Below are 12,022 nucleotides of genomic sequence, written 5' to 3'. Positions count from 1 at the left end.
TGCCCGCAATGATTCCCTCTTAAAAAACATCAGAGATATTGAGACCCTCCACAAAAGATCCCTGTTAGACTCCCACTTGACAAAACTAGCGCTCCTCAGGGCTGAACTAAAAAATCTCCTAAACACTCAATCGGCCAAATACTTTCTTCATGCACAATACAAATATTTTCCCCACGGGGACAAGGTGTCCAAATTCATGATGTCCAGAATTAAAAAGAGAAAGGCCCAAAACTTCATCTGCAAAATTTGCAATAAAGAAGGTGACATACTTTCTAATACTCAAGACATAGCCCGGAGGTTCTCTGAGTTCTATCGCTCCCTTTATAACCTTCCTTCCCGGGATAGTGCTACCACGGACATCACACATCATGACTCAATAAAACTTTTCCTCCGCTCTATCGACATGCCCCGAATGACCGAAACCCACATTAATACCCTAAATTCCCCATTTACTAGCGAGGAACTTCTTCTGGCAATAAAACAACTCTCAAAAGGTAAGGCCCCCGGCCCTGACGGGTTCCCAGCTCTATATTTCCGCTCTTTTCAATCCGTTCTACTGCCACACCTGCTCAATGTTTGTAACCAAACCCTACAGGGCGACCCTCTCTCCCATGAAATGGCAAAAGCTAATATCACCATCATCCCCAAAGAGGGGAAAGACCCCACTGAATGTGGCAACTATCGCCCTATCTCTTTATTAAATTTAGACTTAAAACTATTAGCTAAATTGTTAGCAAATCGCCTAGCCCCCATTCTCCCCCAACTTATCCACAGAGATCAAACAGGCTTTATCAAGGGCAGGGAGGGGAAAGACAATACAGCTAGAGTTTTAAACGTATTGTTACATGCCTCAAAATACCACCTTCCCTTAGTCTTGGTCAGCACCGATGCCGAAAAAGCTTTTGACCGAGTACATTGGAACTATATGTACCGCACCATGGAACATTTTGGAATTCCTAATGCCTTTATAAGCTCTGTCCAAGCCATGTATACCAATGCCTCGGCATCGGTGCTGATCAACAACACTATCTCCCATCCCTTTCCCATAAAAAATGGGACTAGACAGGGGTGCCCCCTGTCCCCCTTGATTTTCGTTTTGATTCTGGAACCCCTTCTTTCTCTTATACGCTCTTAAGACGATATTAAAGGCCTAAAATTTGGTGACCAGGAGCATAAAATTGCAGCTTTTGTCGATGACCTCCTTATTATGTCCTCCAATCCCAACACATCTTTGCAATGTATTTATTCCATTTTGGAAAAATTTAGCTTCCTTTCCAATTTTAAAATAAATAAGAAAAAATCCCACATTCTGAGTGTAGGGCTCAATCAGAAACACAAAACTAAACTAACCCTCTCCTACCCCTTTAATTGGGACTCACCCCATATATCGTATCTGGGAGTCAAGATCCACCCTGATATTGCATCACTGTATAAACTAAACTATATCCCCCTGCTTAGCTCTATTAAATGTCAACTAGAATCTTTAAATCCCCTTTACTTTCTTGGTTTGGACGTAAAAACATGGTCATGTCCCTCGTCCTACCTAGATTAACTTACCTCCTCCAGGTCCTCCCCATTCCTATACCCAACTCCTTTTTCCAATCACTGGGACAATCCATACGCTCCTTCATATGGAACGGCAAAAAGGCAAGGATTAATATTAACACCCTCCAGAGACTCAGAACTCAAGGGGGCATAGGCCTCCCCAACCCCCTATTGTACAATAAAGCTATACTTCTCTCCAGGGCCCTGGACTGGTTTAGAAACCCTGAGCATAAGTCCTGGGTTGACATGGAGACCCCTGCCTATCTCCCGACCTTAAGGGCCCTACTAGTAGACCCTCATCACAGTTTGTTCTTATCCCTTAAGCACAATTTACTGGCGTCATCTACCCTTGAGGCATGGAGGTGGTTTCAAAATTCGAACTGTCGTCTTCCATTTCCCTCCCCCCTTGCCCAAGTCAGAGATGTGATTGGTTTAGCCCCTTTGGAGCTTAGACAAAGTGTCCCCAAAAGCCTGCGCTCCTCCGATGTACCTATACTCACAATTTTATTAAGGAATGAGAAGGGACCGTTAAACCGAGAAACCCTTATCTCATCTCTACCCGAGATGAAATCCCATCCTCATATGCTCTCTTTCCTGATGACATACATTAACCACCTCCCGACCGCCTAACGCACGGATGCGTCCGGAAGGTGGTTGATTCATTCCTCCTGGACGCATCCGTGCGTCATCTCGCGAGACGCGAGATTTCCTGTGAACGCGCGCACACAGGCGCGCACGCTCACAGGAACGGAAGGTAAGAGAGTTGATCTCCAGCCTGCCAGCGGCGATCGTTCGCTGGCAGGCTGGAGATGTGATTTTTTTAACCCCTAACAGGTATATTAGACGCTGTTTTGATAACAGCGTCTAATATACCTGCTACCTGGTCCTCTGGTGGTCCCCTTTGTTTGGATCGACCACCAGAGGACACAGGTAGCTCAGTAAAGTAGCACCAAGCACCACTACACTACACTACACCCCCCACCGTCACTTATTAACCCCTTATTAGCCCCTGATCACCCCATATAGACTCCCTGATCACCCCCCTCTCATTGATTACCCCCCTGTCATTGATCAACCCCCTGTAAAGCTCCATTCAGACGTCCGCATGATTTTTACGGATCCACTGATAGATGGATCGGATCTGCAAAACGCATCCGGACGTCTGAATGAAGCCTTACAGGGGCATGATCAATGACTGTGGTGATCACCCCATATAGACTCCCTGATCACCCCCCTGTCATTGATTACACCCCTGTCATTGATCACCCCCCTGTAAAGCTCCATTCAGATGTCCGCATGATTTTTACGGATGCACTGATAGATGGATCGGATCCGCAAAACGCATCCGGACGTCTGAATGAAGCCTTACAGGGGCATGATCAATGACTGTGGTGATCACCCCATATAGACTCCCTGATCACCCCCCTGTCATTGATTACACCCCTGTCATTGATCACCCCCCTGTAAAGCTCCATTCAGATGTCCGCATGATTTTTACGGATGCACTGATAGATGGATCGGATCCGCAAAACGCATCCGGACGTCTGAATGAAGCCTTACAGGGGCATGATCAATGACTGTGGTGATCACCCCATATAGACTCCCTGATCACCCCCCTGTAAAGCTCCATTCAGATGTCCGCATGATTTTTACGGATGCACTGATAGATGGATCGGATCCGCAAAACGCATCCGGACGTCTGAATGAAGCCTTACAGGGGCATGATCAATGACTGTGGTTATCACCCCATATAGACTCCCTGATCACCCCCCTGTCATTGATTACCCCCCTGTAAAGCTCCATTCAGATGTCCGCATGATTTTTACGGATGCACTGATAGATGGATCGGATCCGCAAAACGCATACGGACGTCTGAATGAAGCCTTACACGGGCGTGATCAATGACTGTGGTTATCACCCCATATAGACTCCCTGATCACCCCCCTGTCATTGATTACCCCCCTGTAAAGCTCCATTCAGATGTCCGCATGATTTTTACGGATGCACTGATAGATGGATCGGATCCGCAAAACGCATACGGACGTCTGAATGAAGCCTTACACGGGCGTGATCAATGACTGTGGTTATCACCCCATATAGACTCCCTGATCACCCCCCTGTCATTGATTACCCCCCTGTCATTGATCACCCCCCTGTCATTGATCACCCCCCTGTCATTGATCACCACCCCTGTCATTGATCACCCCCCTGTCATTGATCACCCCTCTGTAAGGCTCCATTCAGACATTTTTTTGGCCCAAGTTAGCGGAATTTTTTTTTTTTTCCTTACAAAGTCTCATATTCCACTAACTTGTGTCAAAAAATAAAATCTCACATGAACTCACCATACCCCTCACGGAATCCAAATGCGTAAAAATTTTTAGACATTTATATTCCAGATTCTTCTCACGCTTTAGGGCCCCTAGAATGCCAGGGCAGTATAAATACCCCACATGTGACCCCATTTCGGAAAGAAGACACCCCCAGGTATTCCGTGAGGGGCATATTGAGTCCATGAAAGATTGAAATTTTTGTCCCAAGTTAGCGGAACGGGAGACTTTGTGAGAAAAAAATTAAAAATATCAATTTCCACTAACTTGTGCCAAAAAAAAAAAATTTCTATGAACTCGCCATGCCCCTCATTGAATACCTTGGGGTGTCTTCTTTCCAAAATGGGGTCACATGTGGGGTATTTATACTGCCCTGGCATTCTAGGGGCCCCAAAGCGTGAGAAGAAGTCTGGTATCCAAATGTCTAAAAATGCCCTCCTAAAAGGAATTTGGGCACCTTTGCGCATCTAGGCTGCAAAAAAGTGTCACACATCTGGTATCGCCGTACTCAGGAGAAGTTGGGGAATGTGTTTTGGGGTGTCATTTTACATATACCCATGCTGGGTGAGAGAAATATCTTGGTCAAATGCCAACTTTGTATAAAAAAATGGGAAAAGTTGTCTTTTGCCAAGATATTTCTCTCACCCAGCAAGGGTATATGTAAAATGACACCCCAAAACACATTCCCCAACTTCTCCTGAATACGGCGATACCACATGTGTGACACTTTTTTGCAGCCTAGGTGGGCAAAGGGGCCCATATTCCAAAGAGCACCTTTAGGATTTCACAGGTCATTTACCTACTTACCACACATTAGGGCCCCTGGAAAATGCCAGGGCAGTATAACTACCCCACAAGTGACCCCATTTTGGAAAGAAGACACCCCAAGGTATTCCGTGAGGGGCATGGCGAGTTCCTAGAATTTTTTATTTTTTGTCACAAGTTAGTGGAAAATGATGATTTTTTTTTTTTCCATACAAAGTCTCATATTCCACTAACTTGTGACAAAAAATAAAAACTTCCATGAACTCACTATGCCCATCAGCGAATACCTTGGGGTCTCTTCTTTCCAAAATGGGGTCACTTGTGGGGTAGTTATACTGCCGTGGCATTCTAGGGGCCCAAATGTGTGGTAAGGAGTTTGAAATCAAATTCTGTAAAAAATGACCTGTGAAATCCGAAAGGTGCTCTTTGGAATATGGGCCCCTTTGCCCACCTAGGCTGCAAAAAAGTGTCACACATCTGGTATCTCCGTACTCAGGAGAAGTTGGGGAATGTGTTTTGGGGTGTCATTTTACATATACCCATGCTGGGTGAGAGAAATATCTTGGCAAAAGACAACTTTTCCCATTTTTTTTATACAAAGTTGGCATTTGACCAAGATATTTATCTCACCCAGCATGGGTATATGTAAAAAGACACCCCAAAACACATTCCTCAACTTCTCCTGAATACAGAGATACCAGATGTGTGACACTTTTTTGCAGCCTAGGTGGGCAAAGGGGCCCATATTCCAAAGAGCACCTTTCGGATTTCACAGGTCATTTTTTACAGAATTTGATTTCAAACTCCTTACCACACATTTGGGCCCCTAGAATGCCAGGGCAGTATAACTACCCCACAAGTGACCCCATTTTGGAAAGAAGAGACCCCAAGGTATTCGCTGATGGGCATAGTGAGTTCATGGAAGTTTTTATTTTTTGTCACAAGTTAGTGGAATATGAGACTTTGTATGAAAAAAATAAAAATAAAAAAAATCATCATTTTCCACTAACTTGTGACAAAAAATAAAAAATTCTAGGAACTTGCCATGCCCCTCACGGAATACCTTGGGGTGTCTTCTTTCCAAAATGGGGTCACTTGTGGGGTAGTTATACTGCCCTGGCATTCTAGGGGCCCAAATGTGTGGTAAGGAGTTTGAAATCAAATTCTGTAAAAAATGACCAGTGAAATCCGAAAGGTGCCCTTTGGAATATGGGCCCCTTTGCCCACCTATGTTGCAAAAAAGTGTCACACATCTGGTATCTCCGTACTCAGGAGAAGTTGGGGAATGTGTTTTGGGGTGTCATTTTACATATACCCATGCTGGGTGAGAGAAATATCTTGGCAAAAGACAACTTTTCCCATTTTTTTATACAAAGTTGGCATTTGACCAAGATATTTATCTCACCCAGCATGGGTATATGTAAAAAGACACCCCAAAACACATTCCTCAACTTCTCCTGAATACAGAGATACCAGATGTGTGACACTTTTTTGCAGCCTAGGTGGGCAAAGGGGCCCATATTCCAAAGAGCACCTTTCGGATTTCACAGGTCATTTTTTACAGAATTTGATTTCAAACTCCTTACCACACATTTGGGCCCCTAGAATGCCAGGGCAGTATAACCACCCCACAAGTGACCCCATTTTGGAAAGAAGAGACCCCAAGGTATTTCGTGATGGGCATAGTGAGTTCATAGAAGTTTTTATTTTTTGTCACAAGTTAGTGGAATATGAGACTTTGTAAGAAAAGAAAAAAAAAAAAAAATCATCATTTTCCACTAACTTGTGACAAAAAATAAAAAGTTCTATGAACTCACTATGCCCATCAGCGAATACCTTAGGGTGTGTACTTTCCGAAATGGGGTCATTTGTGGGGTGTTTGTACTGTCTGGGCATTGTAGAACCTCAGGAAACATGACAGGTGCTCAGAAAGTCAGAGCTGCTTCAAAAAGCGGAAATTCACATTTTTGTACCATAGTTTGTAAACGCTATAACTTTTACCCAAACCATTTTTTTTTTACCCAAACATTTTTTTTTTATCAAAGACATGTAGAACAATAAATTTAGAGCAAAATTTCTATATGGATGTCGTTTTTTTTGCAAAATTTTACAACTGAAAGTGAAAAATGTCATTTTTTTTGCAAAAAAATCGTTAAATTTCGATTAATAACAAAAAAAGTAAAAATGTCAGCAGCAATGAAATACCACCAAATGAAAGCTCTATTAGTGAGAAGAAAAGGAGGTAAAATTCATTTGGGTGGTAAGTTGCATGACCGAGCAATAAACGGTGAAAGTAGTGTAGGTCAGAAGTGTAAAAAGTGGCCTGGTCTTTCAGGGTGTTTAAGCACTGGGGGCTGAGGTGGTTAATAAACACATTCCATTGAGTTCCCTTATCAGACCTCTCACATGGTTTGAGAGCCTCATCCACAGCCCTTCTCCCCCGAGGAAACCTATATCCCTACTATATAAATATCTTAATACGGCGATCCTACCTCCCAAACCTTGCTTCATAAACCAATGGGAAAGGGACTTGAATATTCACTTCTAATCTAAAGAACAACTCCTTCTTTTTAAAATACCACACGCATCCTCAAGATGCATCCAGGAAAATGGATATAAAGTGTTAACTAGATGGTACAAAACACCTGATGTTACATGCCATTTCAGCAGTAATGGCTCTGACACCTGTTGGAGATGTGGAGAAGAATGGGGAACAATGTTCCATATTTGGTGGACTTGTCCTCTGATCTTTGACTGGTGGAACAATATTTTTAAAAAATGCAACGAAATTTGCAACTCAAATGTCACCCCGTCACCGGTTTTAGCTCTACTGGGACTGCAATATGATCATAAGACAAATCTTCCCCCCCTTTTCAAGATCTTAATTGTAGCCGCCCGACTCCTAATCCCTACACATTGGCTATCAACAATCACCCCCTCTCTGGATCACTGGTTCAATAAAGTTGACTCTATATATAGATTTGAGGAGATAGCAGCTTGGGAAAACAGATCCCACCACAAATTTATACCTCTCTGGGAAAAATGGAGATCCTACAGAGGCTTTCATGGATAAAATCATCCTCACTACCTTGCTTCACAGTATTCTTTATAACTGTGGCCCTTCTCTAATTTACGGATAAGAACTCCATATAATATAGCTCTGCTTACATACATCCTTTTTGTTGTTATGTTGCTTATTGCTTACTAATTGTCACTAAACAATTTATGTATAACGGGAGCTCACACCTCCCTCTTTTCAATGAATCAAAGTAACTGTAACTGATATTTATTTTGCAATAAAGCTTTTGAAAATCAGATGCCGTCTGATGGTTATGGGGCTGCAGTCAGCACCAGTAAGGGCCTTAATTTGGGTCGAGGATCGTCCAGTGTCTTGACGGACAGCCAAATGGATCCTCCAGCTCAATCCTGATTAATTTTTTTTGTGGTCTTCCACTTGACTTTTTTGTTCCCTAACCCTGAGGATCATTTAAGAATTTAAGAAATTCCAAATGACTGTCTTACTGCGCCCCACCTCAGCAGCGATGGCGCGCTGTGAGAGACCCTGCTTATGCAGTTTAATAACCCGACCACGTTAAAAAAGGGAGAGTTTTTTTTGCCTTTGCCATTACAAAGTGTGACTACCTGAAAGAAAATGACAATGAATTCACATCTTTGCACAGATTTGGCCTTTTAAAGGGAACCTGTCACCGGGATTTTGTGTATAGAGCTGAGGACATGGGCTGCTAGATGGCCGCTAGCACATCCGCAATACCCAGTCCCCATAGCTCTGTGTGCTTTTATTGTGTAAAAAAAACTATTTGATACATATGCAAATTAACCTGAGATGAGTCAGAGCTTGAAAATATGACTCTTCTCTGGTCACACAAGTAAGATATGACTCTTTTATGTTAATTTGCATATGTATCAAATCGTTTTTTTTTTACACAATAAAAGCACACAGAGCTATGGGGACTGGGTATTGTGGATGTGCTAGCGGCCATCTAGCAACCCATGTCCTAAGCTCTATACCCAAAATCCAGGTTAAAGGCATGTGGTCCTAAACTTTTGATCAGCTGAAAAACAGCCTGTTTCAGTTAATTTGTTGTTTTCATTAAATTGAATGCTCAAAAAATGTTTTGTCTCACTCCCATTTCTTCTTGTTGCATGTTGAAGCTCTACTTGGAACCTTGTTAAGGTCCAGCCATGCTAAATATGATTTTTTGCCATTTTTCAAGTGGTCTTAAACTTTTGATCAGGACTGTATAACGGACAGCATGATACCTAATAAAGCTCCGTTATTATGTTATGTCACAAATACACAGACCGGCCTGATAGTCACAGAAAGGAGACATGTATAAAGTGTGGCTATAGTCAGATGCCACACGCAAATCTATGGGCTCCGCAGACTGTATGGGGGGCCCATAAAGCAAGCAAAATAAGATAAAGAGGCAAATGATAGTCCTGCCCCTATTTATTAGTGGTTCTTCTCGTACCTACATGGTCCAATAATGAAAGGGACATCAAAGTGACAGGGGAAAGGTCAAGTAGACTGAGAAGGAAAACCAGCTAAATGAAGCAGGTAAACGTAAGCCTCTCATTCAGTCCTCATGGTTACAGGAAACGATAGTTCCATTCAGTTTCCTTCTGGAGTATCCTCCGGTCCCAGTCACCCCTCCTGGCTGGCATGGGGACAACATCAAGTGCCGCAAAATGGATGGACCTGAGGTCATCCTTGTGATGATGATTTACATGATTGGCCACAGATGTATCATTCTTTTTGACTATGTCGTTGACGTGTTCACATATTCTACGTCTCAGGGACCCATCTGCGGAAGCCACTTTGATGCCTGGTAGATGGGCCCGACACGTATGTGCGCTAAGAGCTTCCATTACTCATTTATAGTCTGTATTGTACCACTTTTATCTAGAATGACCCCCATTTCTTAGCTTTATTGTTTGTATATATAAATGTGTGCAGCCATTTTGTTTTTTGTAATTATATTTGCTTCATGGATATGCACCTGTGATTCTGAAGTTTTTAGTCTAAATTTTCTTGCAATATATTGAGGGTAGCGCCTCTTTAAGACTGAACACGCCCATCTACCTGAGACTTGTGAGTAGAGTACATTTGTAGAGTTGAGCGGACACCTGGATGTTCAGGTTCGGCAGGTTCGACCGAACTTGAAAAAAAAGTTTGGGTTCGGGACCCGAACTAAAATGGCTCTAAAATAGTCCTGGAAAGGGCTAGAGGGCTGCAAAAGGCATCAACATGTGCTTAAGAGCATGCCAACTGTTCTGCAAACAAATGTGGATAGGGAAATGACTTAAAATAACATAAAATACAGAAAAATTAAAAATAGCAATCTGGATCTAGGAGTAGGAGGTTGAGGAGGCGGTGGATGGGTTTATGTGGCGGTGTAGGTTGACAAGGCGGTGTAGGTGGAAGCGGCGGTGAAGGAGGAATAGGTAGCCAACACTGATTTGTGTTATTTTTTATTTTTAAATTGGGGTATCCCCCAAAATATTGGGGCATATAACAAAATAAAGCTAAGAATAAGTGCACTTGAGTACAAGAATGGATGGTTGAGGCTGGTATAAATGTCTATTCTGCACAAGGTACGGACAAGTCCTGTGGGATCCATGCCTGGTTCATTTTAATAAACGTAAGCTTTTCCACATTGGCTGTGGCCTGTGATAATGCTCTCTGCCGTACTGAACACACGTTTACACTATACACTGGCTGTAGGGCAGGTCAGCACCTCCAAGGCTGACAAAGCTTTTCCACATTTTGGCCATGCTAACCCTGCCTTCTCAGGTGCTGGTGGTGCCCTAGCTGCGTTGACGACCTCCTCCTCTGCCTTTGCCTTGTGCTTCCACTGTGCCCCTGCTGTCAGGTGGGAATGCTATCATCAGCGTGCGCTTGTAGTCGCGCATCTTCCGATCAGTAGCAGATGTTTTCACTAAATTTATTTCCCTGTCAGCAATGCAGAGCAGGGGTTCATTCACGGCAAAAGGGGGTTCATGTCACCCAGCAATACAACAGAGGTTTTTGAGAGATTTAGGCCCCTGTCAGCAATGCAGAGCAGGGGTTCATTCACGGCAAAAGGGGGTTCATATCACCCAGCAATACACCAGAGGATTTTGAGAGATTTAGGCCCCTGTCACCCAGGCACAGCAGGGGTTCATTCACGGCAAAAGGGGTTTCATGTCACCAAGCAATACAACAGAGGATTTTGAGAGATTTAGGCCCCTGTCAGCAATGCATAGCAGGGGTTCATTCACGGCAAAAGGGGGTTCATGTCACCCAGCAATACAACAGAGGATTTTGAGAGATTTAGGCCTCTGTCACCCAGGCACAGCAGGGGTTCATTCACGGCAAAAGGGGGTTCATGTCACCCAGCAATACAACAGAGGATTTTGAGAGATTTAGGCCCCTGTCAGCAATGCAGAGCAGGGGTTCATTCACGGCAAAAGGGGGTTCATATCACCCAGCAATACACCAGAGGATTTTGAGAGATTTAGGCCCCTGTCACCCAGGCACAGCAGGGGTTCATTCACGGCAAAAGGGGTTTCATGTCACCAAGCAATACAACAGAGGATTTTGAGAGATTTAGGCCCCTGTCAGCAATGCATAGCAGGGGTTCATTCACGGCAAAAGGGGGTTCATGTCACCCAGCAATACAACAGAGGATTTTGAGAGATTTAGGCCTCTGTCACCCAGGCAGAGCAGGGGTTTATTCATGGCAAAAGGGGGTTCATGTCACCCAGCAATACAACAGAGGATTTTGAGAGATTTAGGCCCCTGTCAGCAATGCATAGCAGGGGTTCATTCACGGCAAAAGGGGGTTCATGTCACCCAGCAATACAACAGAGGATTTTGAGAGATTTAGGCCCCTGTCAGCAATGCAGAGCAGGGGTTCATTCACGGCAAAAGGGGGATCATGTCACCTAGCAATACAACAGAAGATTTTGAGAGATTTAGGCCCCTGTCACCCAGGCACAGCAGGGGTTCATTCACGGCAAAAGGGGGATCATGTCACCCAGCAATACAACAGAGGATTTTGAGAGATTTAGGCCCCTGTCACCCAGGCACAGCAGGGGTTCATTCACGGCAAAAGGGGGTTCATGTCACCCAGCAATAGAACAGACGATTTTGAGAGATTTAGGTCCCTGTCAGCAATGCAGAGCAGGGGTTCATTCACGGCAAAAGGGGGTTCATGTCACCCAGCAATACAACAGAGGATTTTGAGAGATTTAGGCCCCTGTCACCCAGGCACAGCAGGGGTTTGTATACGCCAAAAATGGTAAAATGTCACCCGAAAATTGAAAATAAGATTTTTTTAAATTTAAATGGCTCTAAAATTGTCCTTGAAAAGGCTAGA

The sequence above is a fragment of the Bufo bufo genome, chromosome 1 (assembly GCF_905171765.1).
Source record: "Bufo bufo chromosome 1, aBufBuf1.1, whole genome shotgun sequence".
In the NCBI taxonomy this organism is placed as follows: Eukaryota; Metazoa; Chordata; class Amphibia; order Anura; family Bufonidae; genus Bufo; species Bufo bufo.
This window is presented reverse-complemented; position numbering follows the sequence as displayed.